The 12,172-nt window shown below is 43.0% G+C and overlaps 1 long non-coding RNA gene across 1 annotated transcript; it reads left to right on the top strand.

The window, feature by feature from the left end:
- On the top strand, nucleotides 1-1,853 carry LOC115667683 (uncharacterized). The gene is made up of 2 exons (XR_008817329.1): nucleotides 1-1,413; nucleotides 1,546-1,853. It is a non-coding gene; the product is annotated as an uncharacterized LOC115667683 (long non-coding RNA).
- The last annotated feature ends 10,319 nt before the right edge of the window (nucleotides 1,854-12,172 follow it).

Raw genomic sequence — 12,172 nt, 5'->3', positions numbered from 1 at the left:
ATAGTATGCCTCGCCGTGCATGAGGTCGAGGAAGGAGTCCGCGTGGCACACCATCTTGTCCGGGAACTCGAACATGATCACGCCAGCGATGTGTTTTCCCGTCAAAGTCCTCGCCATTCCTCCCAAAAGATGAGCAATTCTCTCCGCTCTCGCGCATATTTTCTTCTTCATTGGTGGTGTGCGACTATGTGGTGCTTTTAATTCAGTGTCAATGGTGTCGCACGAGTTGAGCTGACATTCCAGTTCGATGATTCTCGCAGCTCGACTCACTATTGTCGGTAGTTTTGCAACCATTTTTCGCCTGAGAGGAGTAGGGAGTCTTTGAGAGTAGAGTATTCTGTGTTAAGACTCCTGCGATGCATCCGCCAATTGTTGTACTTTCGGGCTGAACAAGCATGCAATCAAAGGAGGTGAAAATAGTGATGTGTGAAATTCTTCTGCTTCACGCTTCCCGATGTGATCGTTTGCACATTTCAGATTAGTGCTAGAATGCTGCTATATAATGTATGTTTTTGTTGGTTGCAATATGAAGCCATCGCACTTCTGGAAACTAGTTTGGTGCGAGCAATTTATGCTCTCCCTTTAGTGAGATATGTTCTTTTTTGGCTTGGAAGGAACAAGCTCGAGATGATGCTAATCAATAGCCTCTTCAGGACCATAACTTGCCATAGTTGTTCATCTATGTGGATTAGAGGGGTTGCAAACTTCTTTAAAGATTATGAACTAATTGCCTAACTTTTGTGAAGCGTGATTAAATGGGTGGAGTAACTTATGTGATATGATTAACGACGGTGTTATAGTCACATAAAACTGTGGCTCTTTCGTTGTTAGTAATGTTAGTGTCAATTGGATCAATTACTATTTTGGGTATCAAATATCAGCTTTTCGTTTCATTATTCACATAAAATGTTTATGTCCCGGGTACTGTAGTAACAATGAAGAAGATGCTGGGGATACAGTTGTCTGGTGTTGATGTTGTTCTTGCAAACTACCCTCCACCACCGCCAAAGCCCATTTTGGCTAAGTTGGTGCCAGTCACTCAGATAGGAGTATCTGCTATCGTCATGGCCAGAGAGCATTTTTTCCAATGCTTGGGATTGCAGTGCATCCCATTTTCTTTGTGCAAACAGGTTGGGATTGTTGCTTCAACTTGGCTTTTCGCAATGTGTTCCGGCCCTTCCTGCAAAGCTTTGGTGCTTTTGATGTTTACTACAATGATGAGCTGGTTTGTTTTTCTATTTACAAATACTTTATGTTCAAAAATTTTGTTGCAGGACCTAGATGTCGTGGATCTTTACTTTTGAGTTTTGACGTTGAATTTACCTAAGCAATCCAATACATCGTTGCCTTTTTGTCTTATAACTTTTGGGACTCTGTTGCCCTGCTAGTTCTGTGGCCTCTTCTTGGAGATTGGTAAGATCCAGTAATGTATTGTTGTACCGTACAGTCATGAGAAATGCCCTCAATTTGATTGCATTTGTTGTCTAACTTTGGTATCATATTGTATGATTCAACTTGACTCTTTCTCTCTCTTGTATTTCCCAGGTTTTGCCAAAAATTGAAGGAGGGAAGGTTTCCCAGGACATTGAATTGAAAGATTTGATTGATAGAAGATTGGCAAATTCATGGGTTATGATGTGGGAATTGATGGGGCTGTGAATGCTTCCTGTCGTAATGTTTCGAGGATCTGATCAATTGTCGTAGGTGTCTTTTGGAGTTTCATATTGGTTGCTGTAGGATGATCTGTGATTAATGGATGTCATTTGTGGGAGGTTTAATTGCTGTGTAAACTCATATGTTGTCATCTCTTCTTGTAATGCAAATATCTAAGTTTAATGATGAGTTGGTGATTATGATTTCTTGGTCAAATGGTTGCAGTGATGAATGAATGTTTCATATGCTACTGTTGGCCAAGCGTTTGTGTTGTGCTATGTGCACAACATTCGTGGAGAAAAAAAAAATGCTCTTTTCTATTTGCACAACTTCTGTGTTGTGCATGCGCACGCACAACTTCTGTGTTGTGTTATAGCACCATGAAAGAGGTAGAGGTTAGAAGGCACAACTCAACTCCAAATGGCTGCATAAATAACTCTTGTGAGCTCAACATAGCACAACAGCCACAACTCAAAAAAAGGCTGCATAAACAACTCTTGTGAGCTATGGCACAACAACCACAACTCAAAAGAAGGCAAAGCAAACGAAATGTCATTAGTTAAACTTAAATTGATCCACATTATTTTATGGAAAAGAGAAACTTTCTAATACAAGACATCTTCCAAACATAGCAGACCTATTTATACTTTTACTTTAATATGCTTCATCAATTGACCTATACAAACCCATCCGGATCAATCAATAGATAAAAAAAAAAAGAATTTGTTTTGTTGGTCTTGTTGCTTTTGTATATCTCAAAAAATTGCTCGTGTTCCACCACTTTCATGTTGAGGTTCCTTACATCATTCTCTTCACCTACAGTTGAATCAAAAAATAAATCAATTTAGTTAAGAAAAAATCAAGTACAACTAAGAACAATTTTAGGACAAAGTCAAGTAGGGGTGTCAATGGGTTGGGTCAGGTCGGGTCGGGCTTTTATAATACCCTACCTGACTCGAAATCAATAGGGTCGCGCTTCACCCGCCCAGACCCAGCCCAAGACCCTGTTTAGCACACACCTCAAGGGCCGGGCCGGGCCGAGCCAGGCCAGGTCTGGTTTCAGGTTTTTATTTTTTTTATAGATGGATTGGAAATTAGTCCACCCGATCATGTAAATCGCAGCAGTAGGGAACCTCCTGCGGCAGGCATCGGTGGGGATTGGCGACGGCGGTGACGACGAGTTCTTCATTAGTATCACCACTCCTTGACTTCACTCCTTCCCTTCCGTCTTCTTCCCCCCTTCTGCAAAACCCTAGAAATCAACCCCTCCCTCTTCGATCCCGTCTTTATCCGTCGATCCACCGAATCCAGCCCTCGATTCCTTCCCCAATCTCCGGCACATTGAGAAATCGCGTGCGTCGCGGCGGCGCTTGATCTCGGGGCTGCGGTTGTTGTCGCCTAGAGTTCGTACCGATGGGATTTGCAAGTACGAGCCCCATCGTGAAGAATCTGCTGTTGGGCTTCATTGCAAAAAGGATGGGGGAGGACGACGACGCCAGAGGAGGAGGGAGAAATCGACAGAATCGTCGGAAGTCCGGGATTTGGACGAGGTCGAGGCTCGCTAGATCGGCATCGATGGGAGGACACGGCCCTGTCGGCAGAAGCAGAGGGATTTGAGCAATGCAGGGCTTGAGAAACCAAGGAGGAACGAGCTACGATGAGGCGCCATGGATCTCCGAACAGAGTTTCATGAGAGAGAGCGAAAGAGCGAGCTCCGGCGAGATGGAAACCAGGCGATGGATGCGGAGATCGGTGTCGGAAAACCAGGCAATGAAATGTGCGCAAAAAGTGAGACAGAGGAGAGAGAAGGGGAGAGACGAAGGAGAGGGAGCTAGGGAGGTGTGGACTGTGGCCCATGGGTGGTCTCATGGTGTCTATGGATCGGGCCCAATCCTACCCTAATTTAGTAATACCCAGCCCTACCCAAAGAAGACAAGACCCAACCCCAAAATAACCCAAATTTTAGGGTCGGGCCTGACTAGCCCAGGTCAGGCCGGGCCGGCGTGGGCTTTATGGACACCCCTAAAGTCAAGGCAAATTAATATCTGCATCTTATCTCTTCCCATAAATGACAATGAGTTTGAAGTGTTGCCAAAAATTGAAGCAAGTAGTTCAATTGTCTCAGGTTGTGATGTTGATGGGGCTGAGGGAGTGCTTTCGACCACGTCTTGGGAGCATGAGGTGGATGTGGAAGCTGTTGGGCGTGATGCTACTGCTACCGCAGATGCTATTGCTGTTGGTGTTGATGTTACTGATGGATTTTTGCAATGATTCCTATTATGGCCTAACCCACCACATTTCCCACAAGTGATTGTTGTATTTTGTCTCTTCAACTTCATTCCAACGGGCTGTTGCACAACTTTCTTCTTCCTTGTTTTCAAATTGTTATCAGCTATTTCATTCACTGACTTCGTTCTTTGTTTCTTCTTTCTACCAACTTGCTTAGGCACATCTGGGGGGGAATAATGGCTCTCGAGCAAGCCATGTGTCCTTGGAATCCACAACATGCACAAGGTGGCTATAAGTTTGCATGAATGTTTCCTTAAGGAAGCATGTGTGAACCCATTTTTCAGGTTGTTCCCTCATGTGTATAAGAGTCGCCACAGCATGACAGCAAGGGATTCCACTGATGTCCTATCTTCTACAGCTACAAGTTCTATGTCTAATATTAACAACTCTTTTGTCTCCATATGGCCCACTCAATTCAAACTCATCTTCCCCTTCCACGCAGGAATCTATGATGCTAAATATTTTTTTTGAAGATCCAATATCTTCTGGATGTTGGGATAGATCACACCAATGTGCTGAGCCAACCCATCTCTTTGTCTGCACTCTTATAGCTTCAAGCATTGTGATGATAGGTTTGTCCCTGGCATCAATAATGCTTTTGTTTAAGTTCTCGCACCAGTTATTTAAGGAAATGTCGCATTTTGAGCTTGTTTTGAAGTGAGACTTGCTCCACTGCACTGGAGGCCTCTGGGACAACCAATTATATGCTTTCTCATTAACTGCCTTTAGCTTTTTCATTGCCAAGTCAAAATCACATGCCCGAGTTGCCATCGTAACCTTCTAAACCAACACTTGAAGTTCCAATCCTTTGTGATGCAGCCTAAAGTTCTCATAAAGATGCCTCAAGCAAAATCTATGTTCAGCTTCAAGCATTAGATTTGCTAGTGCCTGCATCAATCATTTCTGCTTGTCACTTAAGAAAGTCCAGCATTTTGAATTTGCTGAGTCTGTAATTCCTAAGTCTTCTGCAATCATACTAATAAACCAATGCCATGTCTTGTATGTTTCTTGTCCCACGACTGCCCATGTAAAGGGATACATTTGATTGTTGGCATCTATGCCCACAGCTGCCAGAAGAATACTCTTGTAACTTGATGACAAATGGCAACCATCAAACCCCACAAAGCGCCTACATCCTTCTAGAAAGCCCCTCCTCAATGCATCTAGACAAATGTAAACTCCTACTTTAAACTTGAATTTGTCTTGACATTTCTTAGGCAAAAGTACACTAGAAGTGCCATAACTTGTGTACGGCGATCACTTTGGTGCCATAACTTTTTTTCGGATCACTTTGATGCCAACTTTTTTGAAAATCGATCACTTTAGTACCAATACTAACGTGGCTCGCCGGAAATCCGATGTGGCGCTGACACGGCTCGCCGGAGAGGTCCAGTCAGCATTAAAAACCAAAAACGACGCCGTTTAGCCAGCTGACGTGTATTTTTTTTTAAAAAAAATTAAATTATATTTATAAAAAAAAACCTACGGCGGCGGCGAGGAGCCCTCGCATTGCTAAGCCACCACCCCACTCACCGCCGGCAAGGGCCGGCGGTGAGTGGCACATAGTCGGCGAGGGTCGCCCCTTGCGGGGCCGCGGCCCCGCGAGCCCACGAGAGCCGGATCCGGCGAGGCGAGACCTCGCCGTCGCAGAGGGACGGCGGAGACCTCGCGGCGAGGCGACGGCGGACGCTCGCTGTCGCGACCCGGGCGACGCGACGGCCGTCGCGCGCGAGATTTGCCTCGCCCGGCCCTCGCCTCGCCGCGAGGCGAGACCGACCTCGTCACGTCGCGGTCGCGACGGCGGCGGCCTCGCCTCGCCAGGTGAGCGAGACTCGCGCGCACGGATCTCGCCTCGTCGGATCCGGCTGGGCTCGGCGAGGTCACCGGATCCGGCCCTCCCGGGCTCGGTGAGGGTCGCCGGGCCTGGCCGAGGCCGGCGACCCTCGCCGACCACAGCGCCCACCACCGCCGGCCCTTCCGGCGGTGGTGGGAGTTATGCGGCAGCCGGCGAGGGCTCCTCGCCGCCGCTGCAACTTTTTTTTTTTAAAATTTAAAAAATTCGAAAAAAAGCCACGTAATTTCCACCGTGTACAAGTCAGACCATTTTTTTTTTAGTATAAATGCCAGGACAGTTTTTTGGCCGGAGTTACTAAAGTGATCGATTTTCCTCCGACTTGGCACCAAAGTGATCCGAAAAAAAGTTATGGCACCAAAGTGATCGCCGTACACAAGTTATGGCACTTCTAGTGTACTTTTGCCCATTTCTTAATCTTGATTATACCTGTGGATCTTGGATTGGCATCAAGAAGTGCTTGATAATAGCTCCTAAGTATCCCAAATTGCTCCTCCTCATTCCCTTTGATCATAGTCATTGCTGAAGCCCTAGCTCTGTAAACCATTGACCTTGAGAACTTCAAAACATTCTCGGATTCCATTGTTTTCTTCATTGAAGCACCTGGCCATGTAGGATTATTCCTCAATTTATCACAATACTTGTTTGCTAGCCATTTAGTGCTTACTTGAGGAACATTTTGCACTCTATTACAAGTGTGTATGGGGTTGAAGGTTTTGACTTGTAAAGTATGCTCCCTTTACACTTTGGAAGCATACATAAGCCAATCACAGCCCTCAGAACACACTGACCTCAACTTATTTCGTGTATTCTTAGTGAACCTCACTTGTCTCCCATTTTTATGGCATAGTTCCTAACAGCCTCTCTAAACTCTTCAGGGTTACTAAAGCACATCCCCAACTTGAAGACATGATTCTCTATATCAACCTCAGCATTGAACTCAGGATGTGTATACTCATTTTGTCTAGTCATATTTAAGAAATCTACACTATCAGCCCATACATCAATATACAAGCTGTTATCTCCAACATCCATATCCTACTCCATTGAACGATCACCCTGAGCACATCTTACATTTCTTCTGTATAAGTCATCAAGATCAATAATAGTAAACCGATCTTCTTCAGCACCCTCAATACACCCAATATCAAGCATAGAATTGTTCACTTCTTCACATCCCTCACCTGGTGCAAATAGATGAAAAATAATGTTAATATGTTTCCCTACTTCCCAATTCATATATTCCCCTGACAAGTATACCTACAGTTATGCAAATCCAAGAAGATAAAGCCAAGTTCTTTGCTACAAACACAATTAAGTCTCCTAGATTGATGAGTTACTCCATAGAATGACTAAAGGAAGAAGTTTAATATAGCAATTGTTATAGCCTTAACTAGTGAAGGAAGCACAACGATAACATATCAACAATACTAGTACTAACTAGTCTCTTCCAAGCTTCCAGCAAACAAAAGCTCATTTACTAATTCTATGGAAAAGAAATGGATTATTGTCCTAATTCTTGCTAGTTAATGATGGCTAAGGTAGATAAATCGACATGGTCTACTGTAGAGACTGACTAACTTAGTAAAAAAGCTTTATGTTTGTCCACAAGTTTAGTACATATCAAGCGATATAACAAAGATAATCATCATGGTGATATCTAAAGTATAATCCTTAAAAGCCAACAATGCAATCATCCAACCCTTCTTCCCTACTCGTAAATAAAATTACACCAAATGCCAAAAGAGTGGATGGGTAGATCAAATACAATTAATTATGACAGTTCCTTTAGGTCTTTACTTGGTGGAGATAAAAATAGAAAATTCACAACTCCCAACAATTAATAGATTGGTTGTTAATAACAAAATATATATCAAAAAAAGAAAAACGAAAATAGTAAAGTTACAAATTAAGTACCATAACCGGCATGTAGGGACCACGATGGCAGAAAATCGAATTAGAAAATTCACAATGAATATCACCTCCATTACAAAATGCAACTCACGGGCATTGCTTGAAAAGGAGACAAAATGCACCCATAAATCGGACGGAACAAGCAAATACTAAAAAATATCTCTTACCATCACTGCCGTTGCTGCCATCAGTGTGGTATTCCACAATATCCATATACCTTGTCAACATGTTGCTTGAACAAGCTGTAATGGCCTTTTCTTGGACGAACAAACGATTAGAAGCACCAATTTAGTAAACTGACCTCGGTCAAAACGAAGCAAATTAGAGGACGCTAAAATTTGATGGAATCGATGCTCCTCTAGCGCTTCTTCAAAGTGGTGCACCACGTGTTTTTGAGTGAACTAACTGCAGCAAACAAATTCTTCAATTTAGGATGCTTCGAACAGCAAAAAAATTCTTCAACAGGAGACTTTGCAAAAAATAATTGGTTTTCGTTCGTCTCGGATAGCAAACGAATTCCTCAATTCAAGTTATAAACTGAATTGATTCAAAGCAAATACCAAAATCAATTTGACTTCAGTTGCAATTGTATTATAATGCCCAGTGTCAAATACACGCTTCTCTTGTCAGGATAGTATAAAATTGATTGTTGAATATTTGAGAACGTTGGTTTCTGAGCTATTAGGCGCCTGAAGAAAAATGAAGACAAGAGGAGCAAGAAGAGCTGCTGCATTTAATGAAGAAGAGAAGATGTTGAAGCACGAAGACAAAGAAGGCTAGTAAAGCTTGTTGAAGAGTTCTCCACGCCTGTCTTCAAGCATTTATTGTGTGTCTTTTATTTGACTTTGTTTGTGTGCATTTATGGTCTTTTCATTTAATATTTGTCAAGCTATGTACACTTTCAACCACTATAATAGGTTGAGAGCTTCAGATTTGTAGACACACCCGAAGTAAAGGCATTTGCAATTCAATAAGTTCTCCATCCAGTCTTTATTCGTGCACTTGTTCCAAACTTCCAAAGTTATCATTATTCCTTTTGGTTTCAACATTTGATATCAGAGCTCAAAATGGCATCCACTAATTCCGTTTAATTGCAACTTCCAAAGTTGAATGGAAGGAATTTCAACAACTGATCCGTCTAGATGAAGGTTCTCTTCAAATCGCAAGATTTGTGGAATCCGGTGGAAAATGGCTACACCGAAGTGGCCGATGCTGAAGCATTCGAGGCTTTAAGAAAGGAGAAGAAAGATTATTTGGTGGAGTCGCGAAAGAAAGATCAAAAAGCATTATATGCGATCTTTCAAGCTATGGAAGAAACAATATTTGAAAAAATATCAAGTGCGGAGACCGCGAAAGTAGCGTGGGATATTTTGCAAAAATCCTACAAAGGCGATGATCGTGTCCAACGTGTGCGGCTTCAAACACTTCGAGGTGATTTTGAGTCTCTACGCATGACCGACTCTGAATCAATCTCGGTATATTTTGATCGTGTGCAAGCTATCGTTAACCAATTGAGGGTTAATGGTGAAGAACTCCAAGATGTTCGAGTCAAAGAAAAAATCTTGAGGTTTTTGACCGAAAGATTTGACTATGTCATCGCAGCGATCGAGGAAGGGCAAGATGTATCAACCCTAACATTGGAGTGGTTGATGGGTTCATTGTGCTCGTATGAGCAAAGAATAAATCAAAAGTCCATCGGTTCAAATCCCGAGCAAGTATTGCAAAGTCGGTTTGTTCCACCAAGCCGAATAGGCTATCAAGGTGGTCGAGGTCGCGGAGGAGGCCGAGGTAGAGGTGGAAATCCAAATTTTACTGGAAAATTTAAACCACATGACAAATCAAAAGTCAAGTGTTTAAAATGCAATAAATTTGGACATTGCAAATCTGAATGCCGGGCAAAAGCGACGTATGAATAGGTGGAACATGCACATGCCATCGATGCTGAAGAACACATGCGACTAGCATGTAAGAAGGATGACTCAAGTATTAAAGACACCAACATATGGTACCTGGATACTAGTTGCAGCAATCATATGACTGGTCGGAAGGAGTTATTCTTGCAGCTAGACGAGACAAGTCGAGGTGAAATCAACTTCGGGGATAAATCAAAAGTTCCCGTGATAGGCAAAGGTAACATCAATATCAAGTCAAAAGATGGTATTAATGTTACTATTGTGGATGTTTACTTTGTGCCAGGACTTTTTTGGAATTTGTTAAGTGTTGGGCAACTTTCCGAAAAAGGCTACAAGGCTCATATTGAAAATAGAGTTTGCACCATCAAAAGTGTCAACGACAAGTTGATCACGAAGGTGCAAATGACAAAGAACCGGATGTTTCCCCTAACTCTTCAGACGATGAATTTCTTGAGTTTTTCAAGCGATGATGAAAGACAGCAACTATACCTTACCCTTACCAAAAAAAATGAAAGACAGCAACTGATTGTGGCATCTTCGATTCGGGCATCTAAATTTTCGTGGACTAAAATTACTTGTCTAGAGGGGTAAGTATAGCGCAAGTGCCATAACTTTTGTACGGATGACACTTAAGTGCCATAACTTTTTTTGGCTCACTTGAGTGCCATAACTTAAAAAAAAAAAAAGATCACTTAAGTGCCACTTACGAGCTGGTCGTGTGGGCCCGAAACCGCGACTTTTCCGGCCAAACAATGACCTTCCCGGTGAGGCGAGCACCACCAGCTTGAAGAGAGGGTGTCGGTGAATCATTCCATGACCTCCATTCGTCTCGAAATTTCCGTTTTAGCCTCCATTAACGAAGGTAAAAATGCTTCGTAGTCACACATTTATCGAGCCGATTTGTGTGACTACGAAGCATTTTTACCTTCGTCAACGGAGGCTAAAACGGAAATTTCGAGACGAATGGAGGCCATGGAATGATTCACCGACACCCTCTCTTCAAGCTGGTGGTGCTCGCCTCGCCGGGAAGGTCACCGTTCGACCGGAAAAGCCACGGTTTCAGGCCCTCACGACTAGCTTGTCAGAGGGGTTGGTCGTGAGGGCCCGAAACCGTGGCTTTTCCAGCCAAACGGTGACCTTCCGGCCGAGCGGCGAGCCCACCAGCTTGAATAGGGGTGTCGGTGAATCGTTCCATGGCCTCCATTCGTCTCGAAATTTCCGTTTTAGCCTCCGTTGACGAAGGTAAAATGCTTCGTAGTCACACAAATTGGCTCGATAAATGTGTGACTACGAAGCATTTTTACCTTCGTCAAGGGAGGCCAAAACGGAAATTTCGAGACGAACGGAGGCCATGGAATGATTCACCGACACCCCCTCTTCAAGCCGGTGGTGCTCGCCTCACCGGGAAGGTCATTGTTCGGCCGGAAAAGCCGCGGTTTTGGGCCCTCACGACCAGCTCGTAAGTGGCACTTAAGTGATCTTTTTTTTTTAAAGTTATGGCACTCAAGTAAGCCAAAAAAAAGTTATGGCACTTAAGTGTCCTCCATACAAAAGTTATGGCACTTGCGCTGTACTTACCCCCTTATCTAGAAAAAGATGGTAATCAGGATGCCTTTGATTGACTATCCGAATAGTCCATGCGAAAGATGTCTTGTTGGAAAACAACATCGAGAAACTTTTCCAGTTGGAAAAGCCAGAAGAGCAGAACAACCATTGGAGTTGGTACATACTGACATATATGGTCCTGTTGAGGTTGAATCATTCGGACAAAAATGGTACATGATAATTTTTGTGGATGATTTTACCATAAAAACTTGGGTTTATTTCTTGAGAGAAAAATTCTAAGCTTTTGTCAAGTTTAAAGAATTTAAAGTCTATGTTGAAAACCATAGTGACTTTAATTTGAAGACATTGAGATCGGATAGAGACGGAGAATTTACTTCAAATGAATTTGACAAATATTGTAAAATTCATGGAGTAAAATGTCAATTGACCGTCAGCTATACTCCTCAGCAAAATGGTATAGCAGAAAGAAAAAATAAAATAATTCTTGAAATGGCAGGAAGGATGCTAAAAGCTAAAAATTTACCCAAGAAGTTTTGGGCAGAAGCAGTTGCGTGTGCTGTATTTGTGCTAAACAAGTGTCCAACAAAGAAAGTTCTTGGAAGAACGCCAGAAGAGGCTTGGAGCGGCAACAAGCCAGATGTTTCGTTCCTACGAGTATTTGGGTGCGTGGCATATCCCCACAGACCAGATGAACGGAGGAAGAAGTTGGATGACAAAAGCGAGAAGTGCATCTTCATTGGCTACTGTGACACAACTAAAGGTTATGAGCTATATAACTCAATCACTGAAAAGGTGATCATCAGCAGGGATGTTCAGTTTTTAGAAGATAAAGCCTGCGATTGGAACCAAAAGGTTGACCAAAAAAGCATTACCATCGAAGATGAACCATTAGAGGGATATACAGAAAAACATCCATCATCTTCGATTGGTGGTGCATCTTCTTCATCAACAACAGCTTCAGCACCACTATTACGTCGTTCACAGC

Source organism: Syzygium oleosum, unplaced genomic scaffold (genome assembly GCF_021117445.2).
Source record: "Syzygium oleosum isolate NSW1041296 unplaced genomic scaffold, Sole_v2.1 Sole_v2.10, whole genome shotgun sequence".
Classification (NCBI taxonomy): domain Eukaryota; kingdom Viridiplantae; phylum Streptophyta; class Magnoliopsida; order Myrtales; family Myrtaceae; genus Syzygium; species Syzygium oleosum.
Note: the sequence above shows the minus strand (reverse complement) of the source record. Positions and strands in the feature narration are given on the sequence as shown.